Source organism: Podarcis vaucheri (assembly GCF_965113315.1).
Source record: "Podarcis vaucheri genome assembly, chromosome: 7".
NCBI lineage: Eukaryota > Metazoa > Chordata > Lepidosauria > Squamata > Lacertidae > Podarcis > Podarcis vaucheri.
Window position 1 is genome coordinate 91,313,792 of NC_138765.1, and position 20,230 is coordinate 91,334,021.

At 45.5% G+C, this 20,230-nt stretch overlaps 1 protein-coding gene across 1 annotated transcript in view; it reads right to left on the minus strand.

Annotated features, from left to right (window-relative positions):
• Positions 1–339: 339 nt before the first annotated feature.
• Positions 340–20,230, minus strand: part of ADRA2B (adrenoceptor alpha 2B) — a 95,204-nt gene continuing 75,313 nt past the window's right edge. The window contains exon 2 of the mRNA XM_082230259.1: positions 340–743. The gene's annotated coding sequence lies outside the window, so the exon portion shown is untranslated. The remainder of the gene's footprint in view (positions 744–20,230) is intronic.

Genomic DNA, 20,230 nt, shown 5'->3' on the forward strand with positions numbered 1-20,230 from the left:
AAGACAGGCGAGAGGGAAATTATGTGAGCTAGAAGGTGGCAGCAGCAGGCTAGGAAGCCAGAGAGACAGAGCAATGCTTGGTTTTTGTTTGAACCCAAGGCTGCAGCTAAGGGAGTATGGGGTGTTAATGCTGTGAACCCCTTAATTGTAGGCTCTGCTGTCCTTCATTCCAAAAGAAAACACGCCTGGAATCCCTGGAACCCTGCACCACTGGGAGATTGGGGTGCTGGGCAACAAACATTAACCCAAAATTGCATACAGTCAAAACAACCCCCAAAACTCACCGCACAACCATCTCTACGTTTCCGGATCTGGGGCCCTGAGTGAGCCTTCCTTGCACAGGCTCTGTGATCATGCGGGTTAAATGACTGCAAGTTGGCAGTTGACTGTATTGAAGAAGATAAAACTTCCTAGGCCTTCTTGTCTTTTATTCTTCCGTTATTCCAATATCACACAGGCAGAGTCTGCAGCCCTGCAAGGAACCATGCGCCACTCTGACCAGAAACAGAGACTGCGTTCATCAGTCAAAACAATTTCATTGCTGCAAAAATGTGTGCCAAAAGAAAGCTGGAGAGTTTACAGGGCAGAGTTCGTGCTTTTCCAGTTTCAGCCATCCATGCCAATGTTTGTAAGTAACAGAGAGAGCATCCTTAAGCGTTTCAACAACTGGTTCGTAATTTATTTTTAACTACCAGCTTTGCATAAACTGCCTTGAAGATGTGAGAAGGGCTCCTTCTGTTCTCCTAAAAACAGGAAAGAAGAGAGAGAATAAATTTCCACACGTCTTCTGCCTCCACCAGTGCTGGGGCTCAAATGGAAAAGGTGATATTCAATGCAAAAGACAGAACACCACGATTTATTTGGTCTCTGTCTTTACTGCATTTAAAATTACTTTTTAATAGTTTTGCATGACATTGTGATTATGAGTTTCACTAAGCTGTCCTGCTTATGGCATAGGCCCTAGATGGGTGGTATTGAATTTTTATATAAATAAAGCTATTTTTTAAATTTATTTTTAATTTCATTCAAATCAGCAGGAAGTCACAGGCACACAAGTCATATTGATCTTTCAGTAATTCAGGAGTGGCAGTTTTTGTTCCCCCTTCTGCAAGAGAAAATTGTATTTTGAAGGGCCTGAAGTCATTGCCTTTTGATTAATTGTTTAATGCCATTACACAGAAACATAATATTTAAAAACAAAAGTGTGCATGGTGGGGGGGTGTCTTTGTATAGAGCTGAAATGGCCATTTGCAAATATTTAAAAGTTACCTAATTTTCTGACATTGCATCTCAATTTTTGAAAGTAAAATCCTGCATTCAAAATAAAATGAGCATTTTGATTGCCAAGATAATGTTTACACGTGATCTTGGCCAAAGATATGAGCAATGCTCAAATGAGCAGTTATTTTAAAAAAAATTAAAAACATTTCAGCATTTGAAATGTAAGTGCCTGACAGCAACTGTTCCTAGCTTCCATAGGCATGACATGGGAGCTTCATAAGCTGATGGTCATCAAATATTGTTAAATACAAAACATCACAATGTGTCATCAATCCAATGCAGCCAAACATTGCATGTTAACTATCAGATGCTGCCAGCTATTACATTATCAGATGCATGCCAGCTATAGCATTGCATGTCAACTATTAAAAAACATCAAACATTATTACATGCCATCTATCAAATACTGACAGTATCAACCATTGACAGGCTGTCAAATCTGGACATCACATATTCAGCAGAGATTTCAGTACCATTGGACATCAGCATCTGCAGGGGAGAGTTATCAGGAGAATGGTGGGTGCAGACATGGCTCTGATCCTGTGAAATCAGCTGTAAGGAGGTTTTAGGTGCTTTCCTCTTGACGTGCTCTAGCAAGGGGAGAACGCAGCAGTAGCCTAAAGAGAGCTCACTGCACCATAAATACTTCTGTGCAACTGAACTGTACGGACGAGCAGGCAAGTCTGTGGCTGCCTTCACACTCCCATTTCCTCTGCACTTTCTGCATTCCCCATCCCTCTACCATTTCTCCAGTGAAAATTTGTTGTTGTTGTTTAGTCGTTTGGTCGTGTCCGACTCTTCATGACCCCATGAACCAGAGCACGCCAGGCACTCCTGTCTTCCACTGCCTCCCGCAGTTTGATCAAACTCATGCTGGTAGCTTCGAGGACACCGTCCCACCATCTCGTCCTCTGTCGTCCCCTTCTCCTTGTGCCCTCCATCTTTCCCAACATTAGGGTCTTTTCCAGGGAGTCTTCTCTTCTCATGAGGTGGCCAAAGTCTTGGAGCCTCAGCTTCAGGATCTGTCCTTCCAGTGAGCACTCAGGGCTGATTTCCTTCAGAATGGAGAGGTTTGATCTTCTTGCAGTCCATGGGACTCTCAAGAGTCTCCTCCAGCACCAGAATTCAAAGGCATCAGTTTCTTTGGTGATCATGTGATCTTCCCAAAAATTGGTGCTGATGGTGGAGCGGCTTCTGCACCAATGATGGATGCGGCAGACAGTGTGGAGCAGGCAGTGGCAGAAGCAAGGATGGTGCTGGTGGGAGCAGTGGCAGAGCAGCACTTCCCATTTCTCCTCAAGCGGTGAAATGGGACACACCACTCCTGCTGCCTTGGGTGGCAGAATCCACAGACCTCCAAGGAATGATCCACAGACCTCTAAGGAATGCACCAATTCTGATCATGCCTCTGCTGTGGTAGCACCTATGGCTGCAGTGCAGTCCTTGAAGACTGGATCTGCTCCCTCCTCAGCAGTGCCTTCCCCATCCTGTCTCTACAGCTGCCTCTTAGAATCATAGAATTGTAGAGTTGGAAGGGAACCCAAGGATCATCTGTTCCAACCTCCTTCAATGCAGGAATCTCAGCTAAAGCATCCATGACAGATGGCCATTCAACCTCCAAGGAAGGAGAGCCTGCAACCTCCCGAGGGAGACACCGTTCCACTGTCAAACAGCTCTTACTTTCAGAAAGTTCTTCCTGATGTTTAATTGGAATCTTCTTTCTTGTAATTTGAAGCTCAGGTCTTCCCCTCCAGAGCAGGAGAAAACAAGCTTGTTCCATCCTCCATGTGACAGTCCTTCAGATATTTGAAGATGGCTATCATATCTCCCCTCAGTCTCCTTTTTTCCAGGCTAAACATACCCAGCTCCTTCAACCACTCTTCATAAGGCTTGGTTTCCAATTGATCATCTTGGTTGCCCTCTTCTGCATACATTCCCACTTGCCAACATCCTTCTTAAATTCTAGGTGTGGTCTGACCAAGGCAGAATAGAGTGCTACTATTACTTGCCTCGATCTGGACACTAGACTTCTGTTGATGAAGCATTAGCTCCCCCCCCCTGCTGTATCACACTGGTACATGATGCATGGTAAGTTTATGATCCAGTAAGACCTCTAGATCCTTTTCACATGTACAGTCATACCTTGGAAGTCGAACAGCTTAGTTCCCAACATTTTCGCTCCTGAACGTCACAAACTCAGAAGTGACTGTTCCCATTTGTGAACGATTTTTGGAAGCCGAACACCTGACAGGGCTTCCATGGGTTCCAATTGGCTGAAGGAGCTTCCTGCAGCCAATCAGAAGCCGCACTTTGGTTTTCGAACATTTTGGGAGTCAAACGGACTTCCGGAACAGATTCCATTCGACTTCCAAAGTATGACTGTACTACTATTAAGTCAGATGTCCCCCATCTTATATTTATGCAGCTGGTTCTTCCTACCTAAGTGCAGAGCCTTACATTTGTCCCTATTGAAATTCATTTTGTTAGTGTGGGACCAGTTCTCCAATCTGTTAAGGTCATTTTGAATCCCAATTCTGTCTTCTGTGGCATTAGCTACCCCTCCCAGTTTGGTGTTGTCCGTATATTTAATGATCATCCCTCACCAATATGCTGATGACACTCAGCTCTATCTGCTGATGGATGGCCACACCGACTCGGCCCCGGACACACTGACCAGATGCTTGGAAGCTGTGGCTGGATGGTTTCGTGGGAGCCGATTGAAACTAAATCCTTCGAAAACAGAGGTCCTATGGCTGGGTCGGGATGGTATGGGGATGAGGGACCAACTCCCTTCTCTTGAGGGGGCCCACTTAGTGCCATTGCCTTCCGTTAAGAGTTTGGGTGTAATCCTTGATGCCTCCCTTTCCATGGAGGCGCAAGTTACAGCAACAGCCAAGGCGACATTTTTCCACCTTCGCCGCATCAAGCAGTTGGTCCCTTACCTTTCCCGCCCCGACCTGGCCACAGTGATCCATGCGACAGTCATCTCCAGGCTTGACTACTGTAATTCGCTCTATGCGGGGCTGCCCTTGAAGCTGTCCCAGAAACTCCAGCGGGTACAGAATGCTGCAGCGAGGCTCCTCACGGGGTCTCTGCCATGGGAGCATATTCATCCAGTGCTTTACAAGCTGCACTGGCTCCCGGTGGAGTACAGGGTCCATAAATAACAACACCCTAGTGGTCCCAGGCCCTAAGGAAGTTAGATTGGCTTCAACCAGAGCCAGGGCCTTTTCAGCACTGGCCCCAACTTGGTGGAGCCAAGACAGAGTTGTTCCGCCTGGCCTTTGGCTTGGAGCCAATTTGATTCCCTCCCCCCCATTTTCTTTTTTCTTTTCCTTCTCCTGCACTGAGGCTACATTTTAATATTTTAATGTTCCATTATTTTAATGTTGTATTTTATTTTTGTTTTTAAGTTGTAATCATTCATCTTGTTTTTATTATTGCTTGTAAGCCGCTCTGAGCCCGGCCTTGGCTGGGGAGGGCGGGGTATCAATAAAAAATTATTATTATTATTATTATTATTATTATTATTATTATTATTATTATTATTATTTCCTTCATCCAAGTCATTTATGCGGAACAGCAACGTGTCCAGGACAGAACCCTGTGGCACCCCACTTGTCACTTTTTCCCAGGATGACGACAATCCATTAATGAGTACTCTTTGGGTTCTGTCACTACATATCCACCTAACAGTTACCTCATTCAACCCACATTTTACCAGCTTCCTTGTGAGAATATCATGGGGGACTTTGTCAAAAGCCTTACTGAAATCAAGATACACTATGTCCACAGCATTCCCCTGATCCACCAAGCTTGTAACTCCTCATGAACAGAAGGTTCTGCAGAAGGCTCCCCGCCTGTTCCTGGTGTAGATCTTTATTTCCCTGTTTCCCTGTCTGGGGAGGTGGCATTTTGTGGTTCACCTCAGGTGCCAGATTGTATTGGGCCAGCCCTGCAAATGAAGCGCTGCTCATGTGAACAGTTGTGGGGGGTGGGGAAAACTATGAAACACGGGGCGGAACTGCCCTCTAAGGAGGTAATGTGGACCCAGCCTGTGCTTCCCCACCCCCCACAGCTGTTCACATGAGCAGTTTTGCCTACTGTTGATGGCAAAAATGAACAAGCTCCCCGCAGCTAGACACACATCCAAGCTCGGATGCGCTGGGCTGCAGGGCACTTTGTTATTTTCCCTCAGAAGGTGCTGGAGGCGGAGGTTGTGGAGGGTGGGTCTGACCGTTCAAACAAGCATTTGATTTGCTGGCATGGTTGTCTGTCATTTCAGCTGTGCAAACAGCATCCTTGGAAGCCCCTTTAACACTATGCCTGTATTCTGCCCCTGTTTGAGAGATGAAAGTTAGTCTGGACAGAGCATCAGCTCCTCTCTCTCAAATTTCCTAATTGCACTCTTAATATTTAATGCACATCTTGCAAAATATTTGCGTTTTCTGGATGTGTCTGGCCTGACAAGAGAAAGGATGCCTGATGTCCACCAGGGAATGCTGGTCACGTTCAGGCTCTCATCTCATTCAAAGTTGCGGCAAGTAGCAGAGCGTTTCAAGCCTTGTACTGCTCTGCAGAGTTCTACAATGCTGCCTTTTTTCTTCATTTTTTTGCAAGTCCAGCACCCATCACTCAGGCCTAATCTATTTACCTCTTAATCTCCCACTGACAAGTTCATGATTTCCACCACCACCTTTATAGGTGGGTTTTCATCTTGATTCAATAGTGAGTTTTGATGGCGGACAAACACATGGCTAACACTTGGCCACAAACACCTGCAAGATTATTTTATTGGGCTAAACCAGACCCTTTGCACGCACACAAAAACCCTGAGTTATCATATTTGGCCAGACATTGGTCTTCCTTAAAAACTTTCAGGGTGTCGGTTTATACTTTTTGAAATATGACATATGACAACCCTACCAGTGGGTCAAAGGTAAACTTTCTTTTGAACCTGGTTCTACTCTGCAACCTCTCTCTGAAAATTCAGCCGGCATCTCGAGTCCTCACTCCTTGCAGCTGTGTTTCCTCTTGGGCTGTGAATGTGCCATACTGAAAAAGTTCGTCTGATGTGGCCCGAAAGCAGAGCCTAGAAGTAAGGACCCAAACAGATGCTTTAATTGTGTAGCCAGCTGTCAGGGGTTCAGGGACAGAGGCACAGGTGAGGGGGGAGACGGAGAGCGATGGGGAAGAAACCCAGGACAGTGAGGAAGAGGATGACAATGACTTGAGGTCTTCCATGAGTCTCTCAAGTGAATCGGAGGATTCCCAGAAGGGGGCGCCCCTGGTCAAGCCAAGGGGGGTCACAGGGGGGACTTGCCAGGAGCAGGGAAGCAGCAGGGAAACCCCGAGTGGGAGTGGGAGATCGGGGTCGGCTTCCCAGGAGGAACGGAGTGAGAAGGGTGGAGTTCCCAGTGTGACACACGGAGCAGAGCAGGAAGGAGACAGGGGAAGGAGATCGGGGCAGGACGTCCTGCCGGAAGGGGCGGAGAGTAGTACAGGGAGTAGTGTAAGTGTCAAAAGGAAGGTCAGGGGTAGCGAACGCGCGCCAAGTTCAAATGTGGAGGCGCGCGGAAATGCAGAGAGCCCGGAGGAGGAGCCTGGCCCCAAAGCACGAAGGAGGGGGGAGCAGGCATCTGAGGGATCCGCGTCAGGGGAAGGCAGGAGGGAAGGAACCCAGGGGGGCAGAAAGACCCTGCGGAAAAGAAAGGACAGGAAGAGGTGGTCTAGCACAAGCCTCTTAAACTGGTGTAGAGGCGGGACCGATTCAGAGGGGACTTCAAACGTCTAGGCTAAGAGACGCGGGGCTGCGCGCCTCGGTTGTGGAACCAATAATGAACTGCAATAAACATCCTTGTATATAAGAAGAGCTTGGCGTTGGTCTTTTGTGAGCTGAGACCTGAGGCAGCCCCTGACACCAGCATACAAAGCAAATCTTTAAAAAATGTAGTATAAACACCGACAACAGGGAAACACCGGCCTGTGAGCGCTCTAACTGGAGAATAACCTCTACCAAAGGCACCGTGGATTTTGAAGAAGCACAAATTCAGGACGAAAGGGAGAAATGAGCTAAGAGGAAAGCACGTTTGGCAAAGCCTCGTTGTGATCTACTCCTGCCCAGAACCCTATGACCCCACTGTGGCAGGATGTGCGGATCCAGAATTGGCCTCCACAATCAACTACAGACACACTGGTAAGGTCACATTCATGGAAGACAATCTTACTCGGCTACGAGTGATTGCCAAAGAAGAAGTTACCATGAGTTAAACAGAATATGATACAGGCTCTTCCAGACTGTTGGTGTTTCTGGGTAGGGAGTTCAGTTGGCACAACTTTAGTTGATGGGGAGGTCTTGTGCAACAGACCTGCTTCCCCAAAGTAGCAAACTTTTTACAAGAAGTGTCGGGGAAATGCACTGGTGTAAGGTAAGACTTGCTTTGATGCAACATCATCATCTAACATCCTTGCAAGCAAAGCAGACTGAATGCTCATTAAATGGCCCACATCATTTAGTCTCCTACAAACAAATCAGGATGAATATTCAATAAACTGGTTGTAAGTATGACAAAGGCAGCAATCAGGTTTTTAAAAAAATATTTACACCAAACTTGGACTAGAAAGCAGCAGAGGGCTACATCAAATGGAGGAGTGTCCTCTGTAAAGTAGAACATATGCCCACCTCACTCTGTCAGTATAATAATAATAATAATTTTTTATTTGTACCCCGCCCATCTGGCTGGGTTTCCCCAGCCACTCTGGGCGGCTTCCAACAAAGATTAAAAATACATTAAAATGTCACACATTAAAAACTTCCCTGAACAGAGCTGCCTTCAGATGTCTTCTAAATGTCAGATAGTTCTTTATTTCCTTGGCATCCGAAGAGAGGGCGTTCCACAGGGCGGGTGCCACTACCGAGAAGGCCCTCTGCCTGGTTCCCTGTAGCTTTGTTTCTCGCAGTGAGGGAACTGCCAGAAGGCCCTCGGCGCTGGACCTCAGTGTCCGGGCAGAACGATGGGGGTGGAGACGCTCCTTCAGGTATACTGGGCCGAGGCCATTTAGGGCTTTAAAAGTCAACACCAACACTTTGAATTGTGCTCGGAATCGTACTGGGAGCCAATGTAGGTCTTTCAGGACCGGTGTTAATATGGTCTTGGCAGCTGCCCCCTGTCACCAGTCTAGGTGCCGCATTCTGGATTAGTTGTAGTTTCCAGGTCCCCTTCAAAGGTAGCCCCATGTAGAGCACATTGCAGAATCCAAGTGGGAGATAAGTAGAGCATGCACCACTCTGGAGAGACAGTCCGCAGGCAGGTAGGGTCTCAGCCTGCATACCAGATAGAGCTGGTAGACAGCTGCCCTGGACACAGACTTGACCTGCGCCTCCATGAACAGCTGTGAGTCCAAAATGCTCCTAGGCTGCGCACCTGGTCCTTCAGGGGCACAGTTACCCCATTCAGGACCAAGGAGTCTTCCACACCTGCCTGCCTCCTGTCCCCCAAGAACAGTACTTATGTCTTGTCAGGATTCAACCTCAATCCATTAGCTGCCATCCATCCTCTAATCTATATGATACCGTATAGATGATACTGTCATAGGTGGGAATTGGTTTGGATGATGCCTGTGCTTCTGTGACAGCATGAGTGTTGTTTTGTAGTTGAAGGGACTGGTGAAGTGGTCAAATCAGCACCCTCTCTTTCCATGTAAAAGAACAGCTGGTAAAGAACAGGTGTGTTCCCACAGACACAGCTGGGTTGTGATGCTCATTCAGGACCCTCCCTGCCCCCAATCACCAGGCCAAATGCTCCACCATCCTAGGGCTGGGAAATCAAGTCGCTGAAGAGCTCGCCTTTGTTTTTAGGCTGAGTTGATGCTGGAACTTGGAAAGCACTTATCTGTGTGCTGAATCCAGAGCCCTGGCTTTGGGAACCCTTCTTGAAGCCTAATGGGAAAACAAGATCTGCTAGAACAGTAGTTCCCAATTGGTAGTCAATGGACCCAAGGAAGTTAATGTAACCCATCCAGGGATCCGTGACACTATTCACATAACAAAAACTACCATAGAGATATCAAAAAAATTAAAAGTAGGGGGTCCATGGCTTGGCTTTTGAAAAACAGCCCTTAGCTAATTGGGAACCACTGTATTAGAATGTTTAGAGATTAGGGTGCGTGCAACAATATTGAATCTGGTGGACTAATGTTCTGACTCAGTAAAAGGCAGCTTCCTATATCCCTAAATATATTTAAAAATAAATGTGTAAAATTGGCCAGATTGAAGAATTAATTAGCTCTTATCATGCAGTGAGATATACAGATATAGATCTATTAGCAGAAACATCTCCAATGAATGTTATCTGCGCCTGTGCTGGTTAGGAATGAAGAAAGGGAAGACATTTGCATACATTTTCAAGGACTGAGAACAAAATGGGAGGGAGGGTGTTGCTTATTCCTTTGGCTAATGCCAGCAGTCCCCACCCCTCTTAGCGAGCATTTTATTATCCAATACATAGACTGTGTAAATTTTCAGCTACTCTTTGCACAGGGCAAAAGAGAGCTATAAATAAGTATATTTTTTCTGGCAAACGTTGTTGCAGCAAAATGTGGGTTTTTGTTTTCCTTCGGAAACGTAACTTTGGAAATGTAACTTTGGAAACATTCCTTTGTATACCTGATGAAATAATATGAACACTGAAAAATTAAATCTTACATCAAAATCACAGCTGGCTCATTTCTAATCTACAAGGAAAACACTCCGATAGAATGTGCATCAGTAATAACACACCAGCCAAGAAAGATAAAGTGCCTTTCAGAAATAGAAAACACTCTGCTTTTGCCTTTATTTTCAGAATGTTGTTGCATATTTGCATCCTAGCTGTAAAACCCATAAAATAGGCAGCACTATAGGAGGAGGAAAAAGAAGAAGAAGAAGAAGAAGAAGAAGAAGAAGAAGAAGAAGAAGAAGAAGAAGAAGGAGAAGAAGAAGAAGAAGAAGAAGAAGAGGAGTTGTTGTTGTTTGGATTTGATATCCCACTTTATCACTACCCGAAGGAGTCTCAAAGCTGCTAACATTCTCCTTTCCCTTCCTCCCCCACAACAAACACTCTGTGAGGTGAGTGCGGCTGAGAGACTTCAGAGAAGTGTGACTGGCCCAAGGTCACCCAGCAGCTGCATGTGGAGGAGCGGAGACGCGAACCCGGTTCCCCAGATTACGAGTCCACTGCTCTTAACCACTACACCACACTGGCGGTCTGGTCTAATACAGCTGCCTTTCCCTACCTGGTGCCTTCCAGGTATTTGAGACTACATTTTCCATCAATCTGCTGTGAAAAGCATACTAACCAAATTCCGGTTCTGGCCTCAGTTCCAATCAGTTGCTCTGTAAGAACCAAACTTGCTCCAAGCTTCCTTTCTGGCCAATGAGAACAAAGGGATGTGCTGGGATGACTGACAAACACTTTGCATTTCTTGAAGCTCCAATAAAAGTAATGAACCATCTGTTGGAAATATAGCTAGCAAGCTTAGGGCTAGTTAATGCATGCAGGGGTAAGGCGACAAAACTGTATTCCTAGATTCAGCCTACTCCCACCCCTCACCAGGAAGGAAGGAAGTAAGTTAGTAAGTAAGTTAGTTAGTTAGTTAGTTAGTTAGTTAGTTAGTTTCCTCCTTTGTTCACTCTTTCCCACCATGTGAACCCACCCAGATAGGATGTACCTGAGATCAGACTGCATGTTTGGAAATCTTTCACTATATTTTGTATCCCAAGAATTTCTACCAGTGTTCTTCTTGCTGCTGCATGAAAAAAGCTATCTACATTGTATAGGTGAGGATTGCATAGGATCTATACTACAGGTGATGGGGATATGGAGTGGTGTTGGCAAACAAAGGTAGAACCCCTAACCCCAGTGGAGAACTGCATTAAGTGCAAACTTGCAATGGCTTTGCTAATGCTATCAATACAGTGTCCAGACAAATGGAGGCAATTGTATTGCTGTATTTCTTTTATGAACAGTATGTTACAATAACGAGGGAAGCTCCCTGTTAGAATCAGGGCTTTGCACCTGATCCATTATTTATGCAGATAGATAGGATCAAAAATCCTCTGTAGCTTTGGTAGCCAAATCAACCGAAGTAAACTCAAATTTAGGGTAAAGGTAAAGGTAAAGTTACCCCTGACCATTAGGTCCAGTCGCGGACGACTCTGGGGTTGGGGCACTCATCTCGCTTTATTGGCCGAGGGAGCCGGTGTTTGTCTGCAGACAGCTTCTGGGTCATGTGGCCAGAGCAGCACACGGAAATGCCATTTGCCTTCCCGTCGGAGCAGTACCTATTTATCTACTTGCACTTTGACGTGCTTTCGAACTGCTAGATGGGCAGGAGCTGGGAACGAGCAACGGGAGCTCACCCTGTCACGGGGATTCGAACTGCCAACCTTCCGATTGGCAAGCCCTAGGTTCAGTGGTTTAGATCACAGCGCCACCCGTGTCCCTAAATTTAGGGTAGACAAGTCCTATATCTGGAGTCTCTTTTCTTTAAGTTCCCTCTTTAATCAAAAGGCTCTTTACAAAAGATTATTCTTTGGTGGAACAGTAGCATGAGACAGTCCTGTAACCAACTCAATGGAAATATTCAAAACAATGCTTTCTTCAGGTCTGAAGAAGCAGGTTGTGAACTCAAACTCATCATCATCAACTCACACTCAATTTTTTGTATGCCATATTGGGGGCAGGGGTTGCACTCTGTTTTCAAAATTATTTTCAATCAAATCTGAATGCCTGTTTGGAGATCCAAGTGTTCAGTGAAAATTGGAATAACTGTTTCCACTGAGCTCTAAACTGAGATCTAATATGTTTTCCCTTAGCAATTATTTGGGCCATGAGGGGAAGAAGGATCACTGCCTTGTTCTGCTGAGAAGATTGTCCTCTGGCTGGAAAAGGTTCACCATGCCTGGGCTAGGTACTACTTTGTTGCGCAAGGGCACCCTCGAGGCGAAGCTGGTCAGCAGACTGCCCACCCGGTGGAGAGGCACCGGGGTCTGTACACAACCTTGTCTGTCTGCCTGACCAATGTGCCGCCATGCCCCCTGTGCCAGAAAACCAAAACTAGAGAGCGAAATCCCTGACCAATCGCTGAATACAAATGAACAGATGAAGTCAAGGTCTAGATGAACAGACTTCTTCCTCATATGTTTGAAGAATTTAAAAACTGTACCAAAATTAGATCCATGGCTAGTAGCCAATAGAATATGCAATGATTACCAGATGACCTTATGAGACGCTGCAATGTTTTAGTACAACTACAGCATGTGTTTTCACAGAAATTGGTTCTGAGCTCTAGCTGTGGTAGCTAAATATGTCTTTAAATGCCACAGCACAACAGGAGAGAAAGGTGTTACCATCCAAAGCTTTGAACTCTAGGATGAATAATGGTTACACAAACTGCATTCCAAATGATGCATCTATTTGAAGGGCTTCTCCTTGTGCATGGACTAAAATATTCCGTTCTTTAATACGTGAAAAATACTACTGTGTGCAACCCGTATACTGCCAGGGGTGGGGATCCCAAAATATATTGGTGTGATCAGATGCATTGATATATCAAGATGCTTTCTGTGCAGACTTTGACCTATGCATATGGGCATATGACAAAACCATCATAGCCCAAAGCAGTGATGTGATTGTACATAAAGTTTATTAAGATTCTAATGCACACAAGTGTGTGTGAGTATCATATTTGCTATCCCATCAAGACTGGGTTTTTCTTTTTCTTTCGCAATGTTTCATTGATGCAAACATCTCATGTGCATTGATATTCAGGAAGAAGAGAGATACAAATGAAATAAGGGATCTGAAATTGGTGCTTGTTGCAATTCCAGATTTAATTTTAGCAATTCTAGTTAACCTGGAGTTCAGGAGCAATAGAGTAAATAAAATGGATGGTGGCGGGGGAGGAAAAAAGGGTTGGAATGAGATGCCTCACATAATGCCTTATCCTACAGATTAGGCTGGAAGCTGCTATCTCTAGCATCCAATATTCCTCACTTATAGCCACTCATGATAATTAACAGCTATGTGCCTTGTTAGGAAGTGGTATATGTGACAGTTCTCAGAGAGCCACTGGCCCGGCTGAACAGCTGTTCGCCAGTACTAATTGGTTGTAATAACAGAGTCTGCTGCTGAGTAAATTGCCTGTGTACACAACTGAAAAATCAGCTGCTGACGGCACTCTTGTTAAAGACTTGAGCATCACCAGCAAATATCAGGACCTTGATATATGACCCTTGGTGGAAGCAATAGAAGAGAATGTGCTTGCAGCTGGATCCACTTTTAGAGAGTGGGGGTGGGGCGGTCTGCAGCCTGAATAGATGTCACAACAGGGGCTGGCCCACACCAGACCAAAATCTGGATCTGTACCAGCCTATCTCCCCATTTGGTGCCTGAAAAATACTGTTCCTGCTAACCCTGGGATCATCGGATAGAACATGGGCAGGCAAACTAAGGCCTGGGGGCCAGATCCAGCCCAATCACCTTTTAAATCTGGCCTGCAAATGGTCCAGGAATCAGTGTGTTTTTACATGAGTAGAATGTGTGCTTTTATTTAAAATGCATCTCTGGGTTATTTGTGGGGCATAGGAATTCGTTCATTTCTTCCCCCAAAATATAGTCCAGCCCCCCACAAGTTCTGAGGGACAGTGGACCGGCCCCCTGCTGAAAATGTTTGCTGACCCCTGGGATAGAACAATGTTTTTAATTGAAACTGATTTTAAATGTTTTTAAGTGTAATTGTTTTTAGAATGCTGTAACTGTTTCAGAATGTTTTTGCTCTGTTTTTGTTTTTAAGTTGTGTGCTGCCCTGGACTCCTTGGGGAGGAAGTGAGGGGTATATAAATCCAACAAACAAACAAACATATAAGTGCAGGGGTATCCACATTATGGCCTTTCCAGTTCCAGTGGTGTCTGAGACCTTTCCCTCTTTAAATGTAGGGGTTTTTTTAAATCCTAGGAAAATCCAAAATGGCCAGGATTTGAAAAACCCACATTTAATGGAGAAAGGTCCAGAACAACGGAGGAATGTTGGACTGGCAGGTTAAATGATGAATTATGCAGAACTGGCTAGACTAACAGGAAAATTAAGATAAAAAAAATTCCTTCCAGTAGCACCTTAAAGACCAACTAAGTTAGTTCTTGGTATGAGCTTTCGTGTGCATGCACACTTCGTGTGCATGCACACGAAAGCTCATACCAAGAACTAACTTAGTTGGTCTTTAAGGTGCTACTGGAAGGAATTTTTTTTATTTTGACTATGGCAGACCAACACGGCTACCTATCTACTACAGGAAAATTAAGAGATCAGGACGAACAGAAGTTTCAAGAAAATTGGAGTAAATATTTGATGTATATAAGAAACAATTGTAAATCTTTGAAGACACTGGTAGGGTTGGAATAACTCTTTCAGCGTATGGTAGATAAATATGTAAAATACGAGATTCTAGAATTTATTTGATACTTACCAAAGGAATGGAGGGAAGTCTGAGGCTCGGCAGAGCCTAGTTTAAATATGTAACTTATATATGTAATATATGAATGTATGTATGTTTACTAAAAACTAATAAAAATTATTCTGCAAAAAAACACACACACACAAAAATGGAGGAATGTGGTCTATTTTTCCTCCGGTATGGAAAGCTCTCAGTTGAGGATAAGGAACATAGGTAGGAGACAGATGGTAGCTTCTAAGAAGCGGGGAATCATTTACTTAAGTACACATATCTTGATCAATCCATCTCGCCACATTGTCATCTCTGCCTCACTTTTCAGCAGTTGCCATTGACGTGAGAGAGAGACCCTTTTCACATGTCTAAAGAGTTGGTCATGTCTAAACTGCAAGTAAGTACAAGTGAAAAAATATATATAAATAAAAGTTATTCCAGTTTGGAAGCTGGATATAAAATGTGTACTTAACGGTGTCCTCTTCTTATGCGACCCCCAAGCCAAGGAGATAAGTAACTATGCAACCTTTAGAAGACATCTGAAGGCAGCCCTGTATAGGGAAGTTTTTTAATGTTTAATGTTTTATTATGTTTTATATATGTTGGAAGTCGCCCAGAGTGGCTGGGGCAACCCGGTCAAATGAGTGGGATATAAATAATAAAATGATTATCTATTATGGAATAGGAGGAATGTTGGAGGGTATGTCCTTGTACTTCAGGTGTGTTGCCATAGCAACAACTGGTTAAGGACACCTCCTTTCCCTCCCAATGACCTGGATGATCCTCACATCCTATGGATAGAAGCACAATGGGCCAGGGAAAAGTCTGAGCTGGTCTCATCTGGAGATGGTAGCCGGGAAGGCACAAAGACTTGCTCTCTGTACAGAAACCAAAGGTTTGGGGGAGTCTGCCTTCCTCCCCTAGAAATCTTGGGAGCTTTTAATGCTGTGAGCCCTTCCACCTTATGCGCAGGTTGTATATATGTGCAAATAAGACCATATATCAAAAAGACACCACAGTCTCCCGTGACCTTCATTCCAAGAAAACTGAAACTGAAGTAAGAGCAGGCACTCCTGAAGTCTCCCACCACTTGGAGATTGGGGTCCTCATAGCAGTATGAAAAGCGAGAATGGATTTTGCACAAGTGGGAGGGAGGAAAAGATTTGCCAAGAATGCATAACGACAACCCACCACATCCCTTGCTAATGAGCCATTTGATAACAAAACTCTCCCAGTATTGGTTTTTAGTAGTTGCACTACAGGAATGCCCGAAAGGACTGCCATTTAACTGATTACCTGGGATCACAACAAAGTGGGTGGGGATTTATTGTTCCCCTGCCTTGCTGAAAGAAAAACTCATTCCTTTTCTCCCCGCCCCCCACCCCCTTCAATAACAAATGTGATTCTATTCCACCTGAACAAAAGACAGGCAAATAGCACTAGGAATCTCTGCATGAGATTCAGCATACAAACCAATTCCCCACCCCCACTGAATTTCTTAATGTTAATGAGTTAACCATTCTGCCCTTATATTGTGGGAAAGTATGCAGAGAGGGATTTCCTGATTCATCACCAAAGCAGGCCTCTTTGAGCCTAGGCTTTCCCATGGGTGTTCCTGTGAGGTGGGGGCACCACCAGATTTAGGGTCATGCAGGTGATTCACCTGCACAGGGCATAAGCTGGGGGGGGGGGAATTGAGAAGACCCACAATTGAGAAGATCCAATTGGGAGCGCCAAATTTTGGCATTGCTTAGAGGGCCATGTTACTAAAGACTACCCAGGTTTGCCCCTGGCCACGCAGGACATCATTCCACCAGGCACTTGAGAAGAGTTAGAAGCAGGCTTGGTGAGAGGGAAATCGCCCAGGGAGAGGCCTGAGGGCCAGACAGTGAGTCTTGGAGGACCACACTTGTCTCCCGGGTCAGAGGTTCCCCAGTTGCTGCACTAAACCATGGTTCACAGCTCAGTGCTATGTGCAAACTGAGTCACATCCTGTTTTTTGGCAAGCCTCACAAAGCAGTTTACATAGAAATGGTAAACAATAGTCATAAGTTAAAACTAAATGAAAAAAGATCAAGTCAACCTATGAAAGAAATATCTTTTTTGAAGCCCAGATCTGTCCTCCGCTCTGGGTAAGGTGTTTCTCAGAGAGTTCTTTGGTGACGTACTGCAGAGAGAGAGAGCAGCTCAGGGAAGTGAGATGCTGGGCACCTCTCCTCCTGGCTGTTACCTCTCCTCTCTCTACCTCTGTCCTCCCTCAGAAGGATGGTGCCTGAGTAGCCTGGAGGTAGCCAATGGGGTACCCCCACAGATGTAATGACCTACAACTTTCATCAGCCCCAGCCGGTATGGCATAGCAGGGGCATGGCCCTGGGCACAAAATTCTGAGGGGGCTCAACCAAGCGCCCCTTGACAGGCTCCCTCCTCTCCCTCACTGGGCCAGAGCTGCACTCATGCTGCACCTTTGGGGCTGGGGCGCTGCCACCGCCTCCTTCTCCTCATGGCCAGAGAAGGAGTGCCTGCACGTGCCCCTGGGCCAGCCGAGAGGGAGGGAGAAGGGGGGTGCTGCCGCTGCTGCCGCTGCCCACCAAGGAAGGAGGGAAAGCACTGCCAGAACCACGTGCAGTGCCCCAAGTGCCTCGCTGCCAAGACAGGAGGGTGAGGTGACACAGGAGGGCTCCTGGCCTTGCATTTTTTCTCTGCCTTATCTCCATTCCCAAGTTGGGGTTAGTTTGCATGGAGAGACTCCTTTGATTAGACACCTGCTGCCCAGTCCACGGGGTGTGTGTGTGTGTGTGTGTGTGTGTGTGTGTGTGTGCAACACCTGCCCCGCCCTGGGTGCCAGCAACCCAAGCTATGCCCCTGGGCATGACCAGTGGTCAGAGCTGATGTGGAGCACCAGGTCAGCTAACCCTGCCTAGGAACTGGCATCTCCCACACCAGCCATTAGTTTGCACCTGAGACATAGACCACATGGTTGTTGTTTAGTCGTTTAGTCGTGTCCGACTCTTCGTGACCCCATGGACCAGAGCACGCCAGGCACTTCTGTCCTCCACTGCCTCCCGCAGTTTGATCAAACTCATGCTAGTAGCTTCAAGAACACCATCCAACCATCTCATTCTCTGTCGTCCCCTTCTCCTTGTGCCCTCCATCTTTCCCAACATCAGGGTCTTTTCCAGGGAGTCCTCTCTTCTCATGAGGTGGCCAAAGTATTGGAGCCTCAGCTTCACGATCTGTCCTTCCAGTGAGCACTCAGGGCTGATTTCCTTCAGAATGGAGAGGTTTGATCTTCTTGCAGTCCATGGGACTCTCAAGAGTCTCCTCCAGCACCATAATTCAAAAGCATCAATTCTTCGGCGATCAGCCTTCTTTATGGTCCAGCTCTCACTTCCATACATCACTACTGGGAAAACCATGGCTTTTACTATACGGACCTTTGTTGGCAAGGTGATGTCTCTGCTTTTTAATACAGGATACAGGAAATTGAATGCAGATTTCCAAAGAACAGCAAGGAGAGACAAGAAGGCCTTCTTAAACGAGCAATGCAAAGAAATAGAGGAAAGCAACAGAATGGGAAGAACCAGAGATCTGTTCAAGAAAATCGGAAATATGAAAGGAACATTTCGTACAAAGATTACCATAATAAAGGACAAAAGTGGTAAAGATCTAACTGAAGCAGAAGACATCAAGAAGAGGTGGCAAGAATACACAGAGGAATTATACCAGAAAGATATGGATGTCTCGTACACCCCAGGTAGTGTGGTTGCTGACCTTGAGCCAGACATCCTGGAGAGTGAAGTCAAATGGGCCTTAGAAAGCACTGCAAATAACAAGGCCAGTGGAAGTGATGGTATTCCAGCTGAACTGTTTAAAATTTTAAAAGATGATGCTGTTAAGGTGCTACACTCAATATGCCAGCAAGTTTGGAAAACTCAGCAGTGGCCAGAGGATTGGAGAAGATCAGTCTACATTCCAATCCCAAAGAAAGGCAGTGCCAAAGAATGCTCCAACTACCGCACAATTTCACTCATTTCACATGCTAGCAAGGTTATGCTTAAAATTCTACAAGGAAGGCTCAAGCAGTATGTGGACCGAGAACTCCCAGAAGTGCAAGCTGGATTTAGAAGAGGCAGAGGAACCAGAGACCAAATTGCAAACATGCGCTGGATTATGGAGAAAGCCAGAGAGTTCCAGAAAGACATCTACTTCTGCTTCATTGACTATGCAAAAGCCTTTGACTGTGTTGACCACAGCAAACTATGGCAAGTTCTTAAAGAAATGGGAGTGCCTGATCACCTCATCTGTCTCCTGCGAAATCTCTATGTGGGACAAGAAGCTACAGTTAGAACTGGATATGGAACAACTGATTGGTTCCAAATTGGGAAAGGAGTACGGCAAGGCTGTATATTGTCTCCCTGCTTATTTAACTTATATGCAGAATTCATCATGCGAAAGGCTGGGCTGGATGAATCCCAAGCCGGAATTAAGATTGCCGGAAGAAATATCAACAACCTCAGATATGCAGATGACACAACCTTGATGGCAGAAAGTGAAGAGGAATTAAAGAACCTTTTAATGAGGGTGAAAGAGGAGAGCGCAAAATATGGTCTGAAGCTCAACATCAAAAAAACGAAGATCATGGCCACTGGGCCCATCACCTCCTGGCAAATAGATGGGGAAGAAATGGAGGCAGTGAGAGATTTTACTTTCTTGGGCTCCATGATCAGTGCAGATGGTGACAGCAGTCACGAAATTAAAAGACGCCTGCTCCTTGGGAGAAAGGCGATGGCAAACCTAGACAACATCTTAAAAAGCAGAGACCACATGGTTACAATTACAAAAAAAGGAAAGGAAAGGAAAGAGAGTAGATTAATCAAATCTGAAGTCTGCCCACCTTTGGTATAACATATCCATGGTAGGCCCATAACTTGTGTGGTGGTGGGGTGGGGAAAGGCCACATATGGTGAAAGGTTGCAGGTCGGTTGCAGAGCACCTGCTCTGCTTGTAGAAGGTTTCATCTCCAGCTGGGAAAACCCCCTGCCTCAAAACCGAGAGATCCCCATCCAGAGCTGATCAAAGTGCCTGTCAATCACACAGCGTCCGTCTTAAATGCTTTACAGGGTTTATGATGCCCTTGGGGTACCTTACATACCTGGGGTACTATCAAGGCCCACCTTCCTGCAGAAACGAAACTGGTATTGTGCGAGTCCACATTAAGGAGTAGCTTCAGTTGGAAAGTTTGGTTCATCAGGAGAAATGGTAATATATGCCTAGCAAAGTGTTTTAAAAAGTATTTTCCTTTGCAAATGTTCCTCCACTTTAATCTGCAATTCAATCTCTCACACAAAAGGCACTTGTTAAAAATGTCAGAGAGCTTTAGAGAACAAACAAAGACTTCCCATGTTTGCCGAAGCCTTCAGATTCACCACGTATTGGAAAACGCTTTACATTATCTTAGGTCACCTG